General features: G+C 47.3%; 1 protein-coding gene across 4 annotated transcripts in view; it reads right to left on the bottom strand.

The window, feature by feature from the left end:
* FAM163A (family with sequence similarity 163 member A) overlaps positions 1–13,536 on the bottom strand; it is a 91,193-nt gene extending 77,657 nt beyond the window's left edge. Inside the window, exon 1 of one of the 4 annotated variants that reach the window (XM_036836571.1) lies at positions 13,441–13,536. The gene's annotated coding sequence lies outside the window, so the exon portion shown is untranslated. Of the gene's footprint in view, positions 1–12,843; positions 12,981–13,243; positions 13,313–13,440 lie in introns of those variants that run through there. The other 3 variants (XM_036836565.1, XM_036836581.1, XM_036836574.1) reach the window with 3 other exon arrangements.
* Positions 13,537–14,316: the final 780 nt, after the last annotated feature.

The raw sequence follows: 14,316 nt of genomic DNA, 5'->3' as shown, positions 1-14,316 counted from the left end.
TCCCGTCCATTTTATCCTCTAAACCTCTCAAATCTGCCTACTTCTTTCCATCTCCACTATACACATCCAAGCCTAAACAACTGTCATCTTTCACCTGGACTCACTTGAAGTATCAAGTGAGTCTCCTAATAGGTCTCCCTGGATACACTCTTGACCACCTCAAATAGACTGTCCACACTATACAACCAATGTGATCTCTTTGAAATGGAAAATCTGACTATGTCACTCTCCTGCTTAAGTACTTCAGTGACTACCCACTGCTGTAGAATCAACATCAGATCCTTACTGTGGCTGATAAGACTCTGCATGTTCTAACTCCTTTCTACCTCTCCTGCTCATCTCGTGTGTTTCTCCCTCTCACTCTCTGCACCTCAGTCCACTGAGAGGCCTTTGGCATCTCAAAATGCCATGTTCCCTGTAGCCAGGGACCTTCCCCGTTCCTGGAATATCCTCTCCCGGCTCCCAAAGTCCCCTCACCTCCTTCGTTCCTGCTCACTCTTCAGGTTTCAGCTCAGTCATCGCTCCCTCAGGATGACTTCCCAGGTGCTCCCTGGATGGCCCCAGACCTCCCATTAAACCCTCTTATAATGTACCATGTTCTCTACTTCAGAGCTTTTTTCACAGTGTCACTTTACATTTCCCTTGCGACAAATTTGTTTCCCGCAAGCGACTTCAAGCTCCATGAAGGCTGCGGCTTTGACTGTTTTGGTTTTGGTCCCCCTCAACATTGTATCCCCTGTGATACTCAATAAGTACTTGCTGACATCTTGAAAATGCGATCCTCACTTTTCAACCTGACTCTAACTAGCTTCTGGCCTCATTACTTCTCTGAAATTGCCCTTGTTAAAGTCAACAACCTTCAAACTGCCAAAACTGTACTCCTGTGGAGTCCTGATGTTCTACTAGCTGCACTGAGGGTTTCCTGCACTAAAATAGACACCTGGCAGTCTTTCCCCAATTCTTAGGGGAAAATATGAGCTGACAGATCATTCTCAATTTAAAGATTTTGTTTCAGAAAGTTTTCTTGATACGTGACACCTACTCTTCTATGTCTGTGGTAGAATCTGGCATAGGATGCTCTCTGATTTAGTTCAAAATTATAATTCATCCATTTTAATATATAAATATATCATGGTGTTCTCCAAAGAACACCATGATTCCCATGGGTTTCATGACACGAACAAGTGTTTGAGACTTACTGGCCAAATCCAAAGAAAAGTTTTTAGTTTTCTGATTTGTTCTCTTGGTGGTGTCTCGTACAATTTATCATATTGGTTATTCATAGCAACCGGCATTTTTTAAAAATTATTTTTAATATTATTTATTTATTTAAAAATTTTTTTGGCTGAGTTGGGTCTTCATTGCTGCACGCGGGCTTTCTCTAGTTGCAGCAAGCAGGGGCTCTAGGTGTGCGGGCTTCAGTAGTTGTGGCACATGGGCTCAGTAGTTGTGGCTTGTGGGCTCTAGAGCACAGGCTCAGTAGTTGTGGTGCACGGGCTTAGTTGCTCCAAGGCATGTGGGATCTTCCCAGACCAGGGCTCGAACCCGTGTCCCCTGAATTGGCAGGCGGATTCTTAACCACTACGCCACCAGGTAAGTCCCTAGCAACCAGCATTTATTGAGAAAATATTACGTTTTCCCATTGCCCTTTGCCCCTATTTTTACTATAGCATTTATCACCTTCTCCTGTGATCTCTTTCATGTACTGCAAGTTCCTGGAGGGTACAGGGACTGTGGCTTTTCCTTCTCTCCCTCTCCCTAGTGAGCCCAGCACGTGGCCCAGGCACATGGATCATGTTGGTTGAATGCAGGAATAAATGCATGAGTGAATAAAAGACCGAACAAAATAGGAAGACAGAACTTAAATCCTCAGCCTCAGTACTCCTCCTCCTATTCTCTGCTGCCTCCCAACTGGAAAACTCAGTGACACAGTGGTTTGATACAACAGAAACGTAGATTTTACATGTGAAAATACCATCCACTGTTATTTTTAAAAGTAAAATGAATCCAATATAAACCTATTATAACTTTACAGGTCTAGTCCTTGTGAGCTTCACTTCTAATATCTAAACCATCATTAAGCCCTGTTGATTTTACCACACACACACAAAAAAAATCATAGTGACTGCCTACTTAATGGGGAGAGAAAGTTTTATTCTGTATCTAAAAATGCTATGTATTATGTCTGTAGCAGAAGCTGGGTAAATCATGACATTTTACTGATACAAGTATATCTTTAAACACTCCATATTCTATCGTAACCCTGTGCCTTTGCCCAAGCTGTTCTCTTAGCCACATCTGCCCTTTCTCCTGAGCTTGTCTATCAAAATCATACTTAACCTTCAAGGCTCAGTTCAAAAATCACCTCCTCCAAAAATACCTTCATGATCTACCAGAATTACTGGGGCCAGCCTGATTCACTTTAGCCCCTCTGCATGTGACCGCACGTTGCCTGTACCTCTACTTGGCATTTACTTCTTTAGTCTGCAGAGTCCTGCTGATGTTATGACTGTTCCTCTCCCACACCGCCTTGCAGGCAACTCAAACCCAGGGACCAGGCCTTGCTCATCTTTCTGTCTTCCCAGTGCCTTGAACAATAGGCATTTTCTGAATTGAAGTGTGTTAGGCTGATCATCTACTACTAGTATGTATGTAAATATCATTTGTGTGTGTGTCATAAGGTGACTTTTTAAAAAATAGTTGTGGTATCTGGCTTTCCCGCTTCTGGCTAGGTTCTGGCAGCCTTAGCTGAGAGCCCAGTCTAGCTTCTTGCTCTCACCTCTACTGGCAACAGAGCATACAGAAGGAGCACCTGCCTGTGTGCTCCAGAATTTATTTGGAGAAAAATTCAAGCTATTTTTTTTTTAAGTGGAATGGGAGTCAGAGGTGAGTCCTAGCCAGTGAGCTGCATAGGAGAAGAAAGGTTTGCAGTGAGCAAGGCTCTCAGTTCTCAGGCTGTTTTGTTTCAAACAGCAGACAGACTCCCAGCACAGACCTGGCGTTCAGGGGCCACCCTGCTCATCTTCCTCCTTGGGGGCAGACATCGGGCCTCCCGAGCACATCCTCACAGCCCTCCACACCACTGGTGTCTGGACAACCCCTCCTCCCTCTGTCCCTGGGGAACATCACACTTGCAGTCCACTCAACCCAGCCCTAATGCACACACAGAGACAGAAGCAAGAAAGATGGAAATCCAAACCAAAAGCGCTGACTGCTTTGTCCCTGAACCATGCCTTATACAAACCTATCCAGCCTGCAAAGGTTCCAGCTCAGCCACATGCTGTTATAACCCAAACTGAGCATGCGAGCACCTCTGTGATGCCGCTGTGCCTGTGCTGCAGGTTACTGTGCAGAGATCGGAAAAGTCATTGAAAGGAGAGCATAAAGGTGTCGTTGCTTGATGGCAAACAGCCTGGGTTCTCACATGTACCTGATCAAGTGGTTAAATGAGATAATGTAGGCAGAGTGCTTAGCAGAGTAACGGGAACAGAGAAAGCTCCCAATGAAGGCTTCCTACCTAACAGTGCTGGAGGACCCCTTCTCGTGTGATTAAAAGCAAGTTTTTCTTCCACTGCTTCTGCTATTCAACAGCTGCCCTACCTGAAGGAGGGAAGGCAGTGCCTAATACCTGTCCCCATACGCTTCGTGCATCTGCTGGCTTCCAAGCTGCATGGGGGGTGAAAAACTGAACTGGGCATCTGTGCAGATGGGAAGCAGCCAAAGGGGCATCTAGGGACATACTGGTTGATGCAGGTGACGACTGCATCAATAACCTACCTTCCTTCCTCCTCTGGGGCAATACAGCCCAAGAGACCCCAGAGCAATTTTCAAACCTTTTCTTTCAAGCGTATTGCCCTTCCTCTCCTTTCTGAGGCCCAAATGCAACACCAGAAATAGACCTTCTTCTGCCCTCTCTGATGCCCAACCACAATGTTCCTCCTGCCCCCTTACCTAGTGCTGTCCAGGCACTGACACTTTATTCTGTACAGGGAAACAGTAGGGTGGTAAAAAGAAGGATAGTGTCTATTTCTTCATGTTGTTTTCAAGATTGGAGGATCCTATCTTGCCTACCCAGCTCAGAGAGGCTAAAGACACCTCTCTCCCCAGCTTTCCAAGAAAACTTGCACAGTTAAATTTAAAGGAATTTTAGATGGTTCAGAGCCTATGAGCCCTGTGTGGTCTCACAGCCCTTTGGCTTTTATCCCAAAGGGAACCTCTCAAGCAACCTGAGGGGGAGTATTGCCCCACACTGTTCAGCTGGAGAAGAGCTTGAGGGAATATGTCAGACACAGGGCAAGGAAAGAGGGTTTTTTAAAAATAGTTAATGGGGGATAGCTTCAAGATGGCGGAGGAGTAAGACATGCGAGATTACCTTCCTCCCCACAAATACATCAAAAATACATGTACATGTGGAACAGCTCCTACAAAACATCTACTGAACGCTGGCAGAAGACCTCAGACTTCCCAAAAGGCAAGAAACTCCCCACGTACCTGGGTAGGGCAAAAGAAAAAAGGAAAAACAGAGACTAAAGAATAGGGATGGGACCTGCACCTCTGGGAAGGAGCTGTGAAGGAGGAAAAGCTTCCACACGCTAGGAAGCCCCTTCACTGGCAGAGACAGTGGGGGGATGGGCGGGGGGGGGGAAGGTTCAGAGCCATGGAGGAGAGCACAGCAACAGGGGTGCAGAGGGCAAAGCGGAGAGATTCCCGCACAGAGGCTCGGTGCCAACCAGCACTCACCAGCCCGAGAGGCTTGTCTGCTCACCCGCCGGGGCCGGCGGGGGCTGGGAGCTGAGGCTCGGGCTTCGGAGGTCAGATCCCAGAGAGAGGACTGGGGTTGGCTGCGTGAACACAGCCTGAAGGGGGCTAGTGAGCCACAGCTAGCCGGGAGGGAGTCTGGGAAAAAGTCTGGACCTGCCTAAGAGGCAAGAGACCATTGTTTCAGGGTGCATGAGGAGAGGGGATTCAGAGCACTGCCTAAATGAGCTCCAGAGATGGGCGCGAGCCGCAGCTATCAGTGCGGAACCCAGAGATGGGCATGAGACGCTAAGGCTGCTGCTGCAGCCACCAAGAAGCCTGTGTGCAAGCACAGGTCAATACCCACACCTCCCCTCCTGGGAGCCTGTGCAGCCCGCCACTGCCAGGGTCCCGTGATGCAGGGACAAGTTCCCGGGAGAACACACGGCTCGCCTCAGGCTGTTGCAACCTCATGCCAGCCTCTGCCGCTGCAGGCTCACCCCGCATTCCGTACCCCTCCCTACCCCCGGCCTGAGTGAGCCAGAGCCCCCTGATCAGCTGCTACTTTAAGCCCATCCTGTCTGGGCAGGGAACAGATGCCCTCAGGTGACCTACACGCAGAGGCGGGGGCCAAATCCAAAGCTGAACCCCAGGAGCTGTGCGAACAAAGAAGAGAAAGGGAAACCTCTCCATGCAGCCTCAGGAGCAGTGGATTAAATCTCCACAATCAAACTGATGTACCCTGCATCTCTGGAATACCTGAATAGACAACAAATCATCCCAAAATTGAGGAGGTGGGCTTTGGGATCAACTGTAGACTTGGGGTTTGCTTTCTGCATCTAATTTGCTTCTGGTTTTATGTTTATCTTAGTTTAGTATTTAGAGCTTATTATCATTGGTAGATTTGTTTATTGACTTGGTTGCTCTCGTCCTTTTTCTTTAATATATATATATATAGTTTTCCCTTTTTCTTCTTTTGTGAGTGTGTATGTGTATGCTTCTTTGTGTGATTTTGTCTGTATAGCTTTGCTTTTACAATTTGTCCTATGGTTCTGCCTGTCCATTATTTTTTTTAATATAGTTTTTAGCGCTTGTTATCATTGGTAGATTTGTTCTTTGGTTTGGTTGCTCTTTCTTTCTTTATTTTTTTTATTACTTTTTTATTTTTAATAATTTTTTTAAATTTTTTATTTCAATAACTTTATTTTATTTTTCTTTCTTTCTTTCTTTTTTCTCCCTTTTCTTCTGAGCTGGGTGACTGACAGAGTCTTGGTGGTCCAGCCAGGTGTCAGGCCTGAGCCTCTGAGGTGGGAAAGCCGAGTTCAGGACATTAGACCACCAGAAACCTCCCGGCCCCACGTAATATCAAATGGTGAAAGCTCTCTCTGAGATCTCCATCTCAACACTAGGATCCAACTCCACTCAATGACCAGCAAGCTACAGTGCTGAACACCCTATGCCAAACAACTAGCAGAATAGGAACACAACCCCACCCATTAGCAGAGAGGCAGCCTAAAATCATAATAAGGTCACAGACACCCCAAAACACACCACCAGACGTGGTCCTGCCCAACAGAAAGACATGATCCAGCCTCATCCACCAGAACACAGGCACCAGTCCCCTCCACCAGGAAGCCTACACAACCCACTGAACCAACCTTACCCACTGGGGGCAGACACCAAAACCAACGGGAACTACGAACCTGCAGCCTGCAGAAAGGAGACCCCAAACACAGTAAGTTACGAAAAATGAGAAGACAGAGAAATACACAGCAGATGAAGGAGCAAGGTAAAAACCGACCAGACCAAACAAATGAAGAGGATATAGGCAGTCTACCTGAAAAAGAATTCAGAGTAATGATAGTAAACATGATCGAAAATCTTGGAAATAGAATGGAGAAAATACAAGAAACCTTTAACAAGGAACTAGAAGAACTAAAGAGCAAACAAACAATGATGAACAACACAATAAATGAAATTAAAACTTCTCTAGAAGGAATCAATAGCAGAATAACTGAGGCAGAAGAACGGGTAAATGACCTGGAAGATAAAATAGTGGAAATAACTACTGCAGAGCAGAATAAAGAAAAAAGATTGAAAAGAATTGAGGACAGTCTCAGAGACCTCTGGGACAACATTAAACGCACCAACATTTGAATTATAGGGGTCCCAGAAGAAGAAGAGAAAAAGAAAGGGACTGAGAAAATATTTGAAAAGATTATAGTTGAAAACTTCCTTAATATGGGAAAGGAAATAGTCAATCAAGTCCAGGAAGCGCAGAGAGTCCCATACAGGAAAAATCCAAGGAGAAACACACCAAGACACATATTCATCAAACTATCAAAAATTAAATACAAAGAAAAAATATTAAAAGCAACAACAGTAAAGCAAAAAATAACATACAAGGGAATCCCCATAAGGTTAACAGCTGATCTTTCAGCAGAAACTCTGCAAGCCAGAAGGGAGTGGCAGGACATATTTAAAGTGATGAAGGGGAAAAACCTGCAACTAAGATTACTCTACCCAGCAAGGATCTCATTCAGATTCGACAGAGAAATTAAAACCTTTACAGACAAGCAAAAGCTAAGAGAATTCAGCACCACCAAACCAGCTTTACAACAAATCCTAAAGGAACTTCTCTAGGCAGGAAACAAAAGAGAAGGAAAAGACCTACAACAACAAACCCAAAACAATTAAGAAAATGGTAACAGGAAAACACGTATCAATAACTACCTTAAATGTAAATGGATTAAATGCCCCAACCAAAAGACATAGACTGGCTGAATGGATACAAAAACAAGACCCGTATATATGCTGTCTACAAGAGACCCACTTCAGACTTAGGGACACGTACAGACTGAAAGTGAGGAGATGGAAAAAGATATTCCATGCAATTGGAAATCAAAAGAAAGCTGGAGTAGCAATTCTCATATCAGATAAAATAGACTTTAAAATAAAGACTATTACAAGAGACAAAGAAGGACACTACATAATGATCAAGGGATCAATCCAAGAAGAAGATATAACAATTGTAAATATATATGCACCCAACATAGGAGCACCTCAAAACATAAGGCAAATGCTAACAACCATAAAAGGGTAAATCGACAGTAACGTAATCATAGTAGGGGACTTTAACACCCCACTTTCACCAATGGACAGATCAACCAAAATGAAAATAAATAAGGAAACACAAGCTTTAAATGATACATTAAACAAGATGGACTTAATTGATATTTATAGGACACGCCATCCAAAACCAACAGAATACACTTTCTTCTCAAGTGCTCATGGAACATTCTTCAGGATAGATCATATCTTGGGTCACAAATCAAGCCTTGGTAAATTTAAGAAAACTGAAATCGTATCAAGCATCTTTTCCGACCACAACGCTATGAGACTAGATATCAGTTACAGGAAAAAATCTGTAAAAAATACAAACACATGGAGGCTAAACAATACACTACTAAATAACCAAGAGATCACTGAAGAAATCAAAGAGGAAATCAAAAAATACCTAGAAACAAATGACAATGAAAACACGATGACCCAAAGCCTATGGGATGCAGCAAAAGCAGTTCTAAGAGGGAAGTTTATAACAATACAATCCTACCTCAAGAAACAAGAAACATTTCAAACAACCTAAACTTACACCCAAAGCAATTAGAGAAAAAAGAACAAAAAAACCCCAAAGTTAGCAGAAGGAAAGAAATCATAAAGGTCAGATCAGAAATAAATGAAAAAGAAATGAAGGAAACCATAGCTAAGATCAATAAAACTAAAAGCTGGTTCTTTGAGAAGATAAACAAAATTGATACACCATTAGCCAGACTCATCAAGAAAAAAAGGGAGAAGACTCAAATCAATAGAATTAGAAATGAAAAAGAAGTAGCAACTGACACTGCAGAAATACAAAGGATCATGAGAGATTACTACAAGCAACTATATGCCAATAAAATGGACAACCTGGAAGAAATGGACAATTTCTTAGAAAAGCACAACCTCCCGAGACTGAACCAGGAAGAAACAGAAAATATAAACAGACCAATCACAAGCACTGAAATTGAAACTGTGATTAAAAGTCTTTCAACAAACAAAAGCCCAGGACCAGATGGCTTCACAGACGAATTCTATCAAACATTTAGAGCAGAGCTAACACCTATCCTTCTCAAACTCTTCCAAAATATAGCAGAGGGAGGAACACTCCCAAACTCATTCTACAAGGCCACCATCACCCTGATACCAAAACCAGACAAAGATGTCACAAAGAAAGAAAACTACAGACCAATATCACTGATGAACATAGATGCAAAAATCCTCAACAAAATACTAGCAAACAGAATCCAACAGCACATTAAAAGGATCACACACCATGATCAAGTGGGTTTTATCCCAGGAAGGCAAGGATTCTTCAATATACACAAATCAATCCAAGTGATAAACCATATTAACAAATTGAAGGAGAAAAACCATATGATCATCTCAATAGATGCAGAAAAAGCTTTCGACAAAATTCAACACCCATTTATGATAAAACCTCTCCAGAAAGTAGGCATAGAGGGAACTTACAGTCCTCTCTTAAACAGTCATGTACCACAGTGTTCATTGCAGCTCTATTTACAAAAGCCAGGACATGAAAGCAACCTAAGTGTCCACCGACAGATGAATGGATAAAGAAGATGTGGCACATAATGGAATATTACTCTGTCATACAGAGTGAAGTAAGTCAGAAAGAGAAAAACAAATACTGTATGCTAACACGTATATATGGAATCTAAAAAAAAAAAAAAAGGTTCTGAAGAACCTAGGGGCAGGACAGGAATAAAGATGCAGACGTAAAGAATGGACTTGATAACACAGGGAGGGGGAAGGGTAAGCTGAGACGAAGTGAGAGAGTGGCATGGACATATATACACTACCAAATGTAAAATAGATAGCTAGTGGGAAGCAGCCGCATAGCACAGGGAGATCAGCTCGGTGCTTTGTGTCCACCTAGAGGGGTGGGATAGGGAGGAGGGTGGGAGGGAGACGCAAGAGGGAGGAGCTGTGGGGATATATGTTTATGTATAGCTGATTCACTCTGTTATACAGCAGAAACTAACGCACCATTGTAAAGCAATTATACTCCAATAAAGATGTTAAGAAATGTACAAAAGAGTTTACAGGTCCACTCTCCCTGGAAGCAACAGGTATTATTAGGTTTTGTGTATATGGTTATGCAAATGCAAGCAAATATCTTGGACTGCTCCTTCTTCCTCCTCTTTTATAGCACGAAGAATAGCATATTATAAACACCCTATGCATGTTTTCCACTCAGCCCTATATCTTGAAAACTGTCATATATCAGTTATATAGTAAGCTTCCTAAATCTTTTTTTATGGATGAACAGAACAGTATTCAACTATCTGGAAGTACCACAAGTCCCCCTTTGATGAGCATGTAGGTTGTTCTTTCATAGTTCAAACAATGCTATAATATACACATGTCTTTGTGGCCACATGCAAGAACAATGGCAAATCAGATTCCTAAAAATGAAATCACTGAGTCAGATGGCATGGGCATTTCTAATTTTGATATAGTTTTCTAAAATGCTCTCCAAAGGAGTTGTACCAGTTTACTCTCCAACCAGCAATATATGAAACTGCCTATTTTTCCAGAACCTCATCAACAGTTTATCAATCTTTTTGATGTTTGCTAACTGAAAGGTAAATAAATACGTCACTGCATCTTACACTTTACATATTAAAGAAATTAATCCATTGTGTATGAATTAAATGCCTGAGTCCTATTGGGAAAAAACAGCATCCAGTTTTACTAGGCCAGCACTTTCTCTGAAATCTAATGGGGTCACAAACATCCCTCAGACCTACAAATAACAGTCTTTATTCACAATGTTCTAGATTTTCAGCTACCACATGTGCGTCTATTCTTAGTGGGAGAAGAGTTGCCCTGTGGAAGGAGACAGACCTGGGTTCCAGGCACAGCTTTGCTACTGACTAGCTTTATAATCTTAGCAAATTACTTAACCTTTCCCAAACTCAGTCTCCTCACATGAGATATGGGGATCATAATACTGATTTTGCAAAGCTTTATCTCTGGTACATAGAAGGTACTTAACAAATAGTAGCAGCTTTCATTAGTGTTAATAATCATCAGGCCAGATTCTAAACCTCAGGGCACTTTTCACAATTGACAGGACCTGGAACAGCCCAGCCAGGGCCAAATGGCTCTTTTGTTAAGTGGCCACCCAGAGGATTCCCAACTCCTCCTTGAAGTCACCACACCCTCCTTCCAAAGTTAGCAGGAGAGCTCACTAAAATCCCACCCAAGGCCTCTGGGTGAGGGGTGGGCTGTTTCTGTGCCAGCCTCCGCTGCTGCCAGATGATGTTTGTATTCAGACTAAGGGCACTCTGGTCTAAGCAGAGCTCATTTCCAATTTCAGATGGGCAAGTCAGAGGCAAAACAGAGATCCTTGGGCAAAACATGAAGGACTTGCTCTCATCGGCACCAGAGCCCATCTTTCCTTTCCCAAGCACTATTTTTGATGAGGTCACTAAATGCAGATTTCTAGTTTTGGCAGGAATGCCAGTGGTGCTAGGGCTTCTATCTAGGCATGTAACACTCCCTCCTCCCAAAGAACTTGAGGCTTTTCCCATTTACACATGGTCCTGTCTCATTTCATCCCCCAGGATGGCAGAAATTATGATAGTGAGGGAGGGCGCTGCTGCTGATCGAATGCCCTGGCTGAACCTCAGGAAGCCATATTTCAGTTCCTCCCTGCGTGCCAACACGACCCCCATCTCTATATTCTATATGCGGGTTTGGATCCTCTCAGGCACGGGAGCTGGAACCTCCTGGGAGAGGTCTGAGAAATTATAATTGCTTTCAGAGAATGTTCCTTTGCTCTTTCTTCCCCTTGGTCCACCTCTGCCAGTTTGAAGGAAACGGGCAAGATCTGAACATAATTTCAAGTACTTCATTATTACAGAAAGAAAGTGGCCTTTTCCCCCGCAAGACTCCAGATCTCAGCCAACCGCAGGCAAAGTGAACATACAGGATCTGAAGTCCCCCATCGTTAGTCCCTCACAAGGTGTAAAACGTGGGTCTGCCTCAGACACGGGCGAGCCGGGCCGGGCACAGATACCAGACTGCGTAGACGTCGACCCCTGACAGTTACACGGCTACCTCCTCAGAATCGGACCCCTAGGCCTGCCGGTGAGAACCACCCTCCCCGCAACCGGGGTCCTCCAGCCAGGCCGCAAGCGTGACCTGGGGCTAGGGGAGGGTCCGCAGCTGGGCAGACTGGAAAGGACGAGAGAAAGTGCCTTAACTGACTGCGGGGCCCCAGTCTGCGGGTTGGCTACATTCCCGCCCCATCAAACTAGTTAGAGCGAACTTCCAGGGCCCCACAATTCCACCAGAGGAAAGCAATGCCCACGTGAGACACAAGAACACGGGTGGTGTAAATAGCCCAGGGCCACTGACAGAGAAGACAGCTCTCTACCCCTGCCCTCCTTCGCTGCCTTCCGAGGCGCAGAGCAGCGAGGAAGCCCCCCTGCAGGCGGTCTCCCGGGCGCCGCGCTGGGCACTCCACCCGCCCATCCCAGCCAGACTCCGAGTGAAGGGGACTCGAGCAGCAGAATGCGGGTTTCACCCCAACACTGCTTTCCGCTCACCTCCCGATCTCTCTACCCCGGCCAAACCCTCCTCCGGGCCGCTGAGCGGAGCTTCGATGTGGCCGGCGCCTCAAGACAAGCCCGCCGCGCCCGCCCGTCAGCGCACGGCCCTGGGGGATGGGGTGCGGGACGCCCGCCCCGGGGCCTCAGGAGGAAGCGGACAGCGGCCCAGGTGAGAGTCCGGTTTCTCTGTCCCTGAGGCAGACGGTCAGCCCCCGGCGGTCCTGGACCTGAGAGGCCGACCCGGCGCCGCGAACGCACCTCCGCCCGCCTTATTTTGTAAAACTTCAGGAAAACCACCAGCACACCCAGCCCAGATTGCAAGGCTGGCCCGGGGGCGCCCGCGCGCTCGGACCCACCCCGCCGCACGGTCCGACCGCTCCCACCCACCCCGGGTCAGCAGCCCCGGCCCGGCGCCCCGCTCACTCACTCGCGCCCGGCCAGCCCTTGCAGCCCGCCGTGTCGCGGGCCCGGGCAGCCGCATGGTCCCCGGGAGCTCGCGGGCGCCGAGGCGCAGCAGCCGCGTCCGTGTGGGGTCCCGCCGGGCGGAAGGCGCCGGGGAGCAGGTCGGCAACGCGGCGCTGAGGCGGCGGCGGCAGCAGCAGCAGCAGCGGTGCGGCCGGGGGCAGGGACCCGGCAAGGCCCGCCCCGGGGCGGGGACGGCGCGACCCGCGGCCTGGCCTTGAGGCCCAAGACGTCCACCCTCACACCCTCGGAGCGAACGGCTCGGGGGCCGAGCAGGAGAGGCGAGCGCGGACCCAGAGCCAGCCAGGCACGGCCATGGCCAAGATAGGGGTGGGCAGAGGGCGGCGGCCCCGGGGAGCGCTTACCCGGCTGCAGAGGCGCCCTCGAAAGTACACGCTGGCCCGACACATCCCCGCGCGAAGGCAGGCGCCCCGCGAGGTCCTCGGCCCGCCCCTCCCCCGCCCCGCCCCCGCCCCCGCCCCCGCCGCTCCCTTCCCCTCCCCTCCTCTCCCCTCCCCCTCCTTCTGGGAACCTCGGCGCGGAGCAGCGCCTTACACATTACCTCAGCTGAGCGGCTCAGCTCCGGCGGCGACTCCCGCGTTCGGTTCCCACGGGGTCTGCGCGCGTCCTTCCGGGCGCCCCTGGTTGGGGAGGCCCGCGTGAGGCTCCTCCGCCCTCCCCGGCGCTCAGAGGACTGGCTTTGCACCGAGCCGAGAACCTCGTCGCCCCTCCAGGTGCCGGGGCTGGGGGCAGGTGCCGAGCGTCCTGATTGGCGCTGGCCCCAGTCCTGGGAGAATGCCCTGCGAGAGAGGCTGCCTGCTCCAGGGCGAAAGGAAGGGATAAAACAGCGCAGGCTGTTGCCTTCCAAAGAGGCTTCCCTTAGCTCCACTGCCTTTTTGCCTAAAAAATGTAAACTTGGAGTCGAGCGCTCTAGGAACGCTCGCGCGGGGGACTTGGCGTGCTACATACAGACTGGGTCCAGCACGGAAGCTCCCAGGAGAATGAGAGTCTTAAGGACCAGGGTGTGTCGCTATCCACTGGACGTTGCCTTGAGAGCCGCCTGAAAGGCTCATCTGTTTCCGGCCCGCAGTGGTCCCTGTAAGTCCAGTGACACCTGATGTTCCCGCCGTCGAGGGGTACCCGGTCCTCGTGGCGGGGCAGGGAGTCAGTGTAAGATCAGAGTTGTGATGGCAAGATCTGGCAGGAAAAAGCAGGAAAGAAGAAGCAATGCTCTTCCCCACCCCACAACACAAGAAGACAACGTTAACGGTGCTCTAGGTTTCTTGTTAAATCATCCTCTTGTAAAGTTTTTTTAAAGTTTTTAAAGTTGCTTATGTGCTGTACCCCAAAAAATAGTCTGACATCAGTAGTTCAGAAGATCTGCTCGAAAAACTTGACAGGATGAGGTGGAAACTCATCTTTCTGTCACTTTCTAGAA

The sequence above is a fragment of the Balaenoptera musculus genome, chromosome 1, assembly GCF_009873245.2.
Source record: "Balaenoptera musculus isolate JJ_BM4_2016_0621 chromosome 1, mBalMus1.pri.v3, whole genome shotgun sequence".
NCBI lineage: Eukaryota > Metazoa > Chordata > Mammalia > Artiodactyla > Balaenopteridae > Balaenoptera > Balaenoptera musculus.
This window is presented reverse-complemented; position numbering and strand designations above follow the sequence as displayed.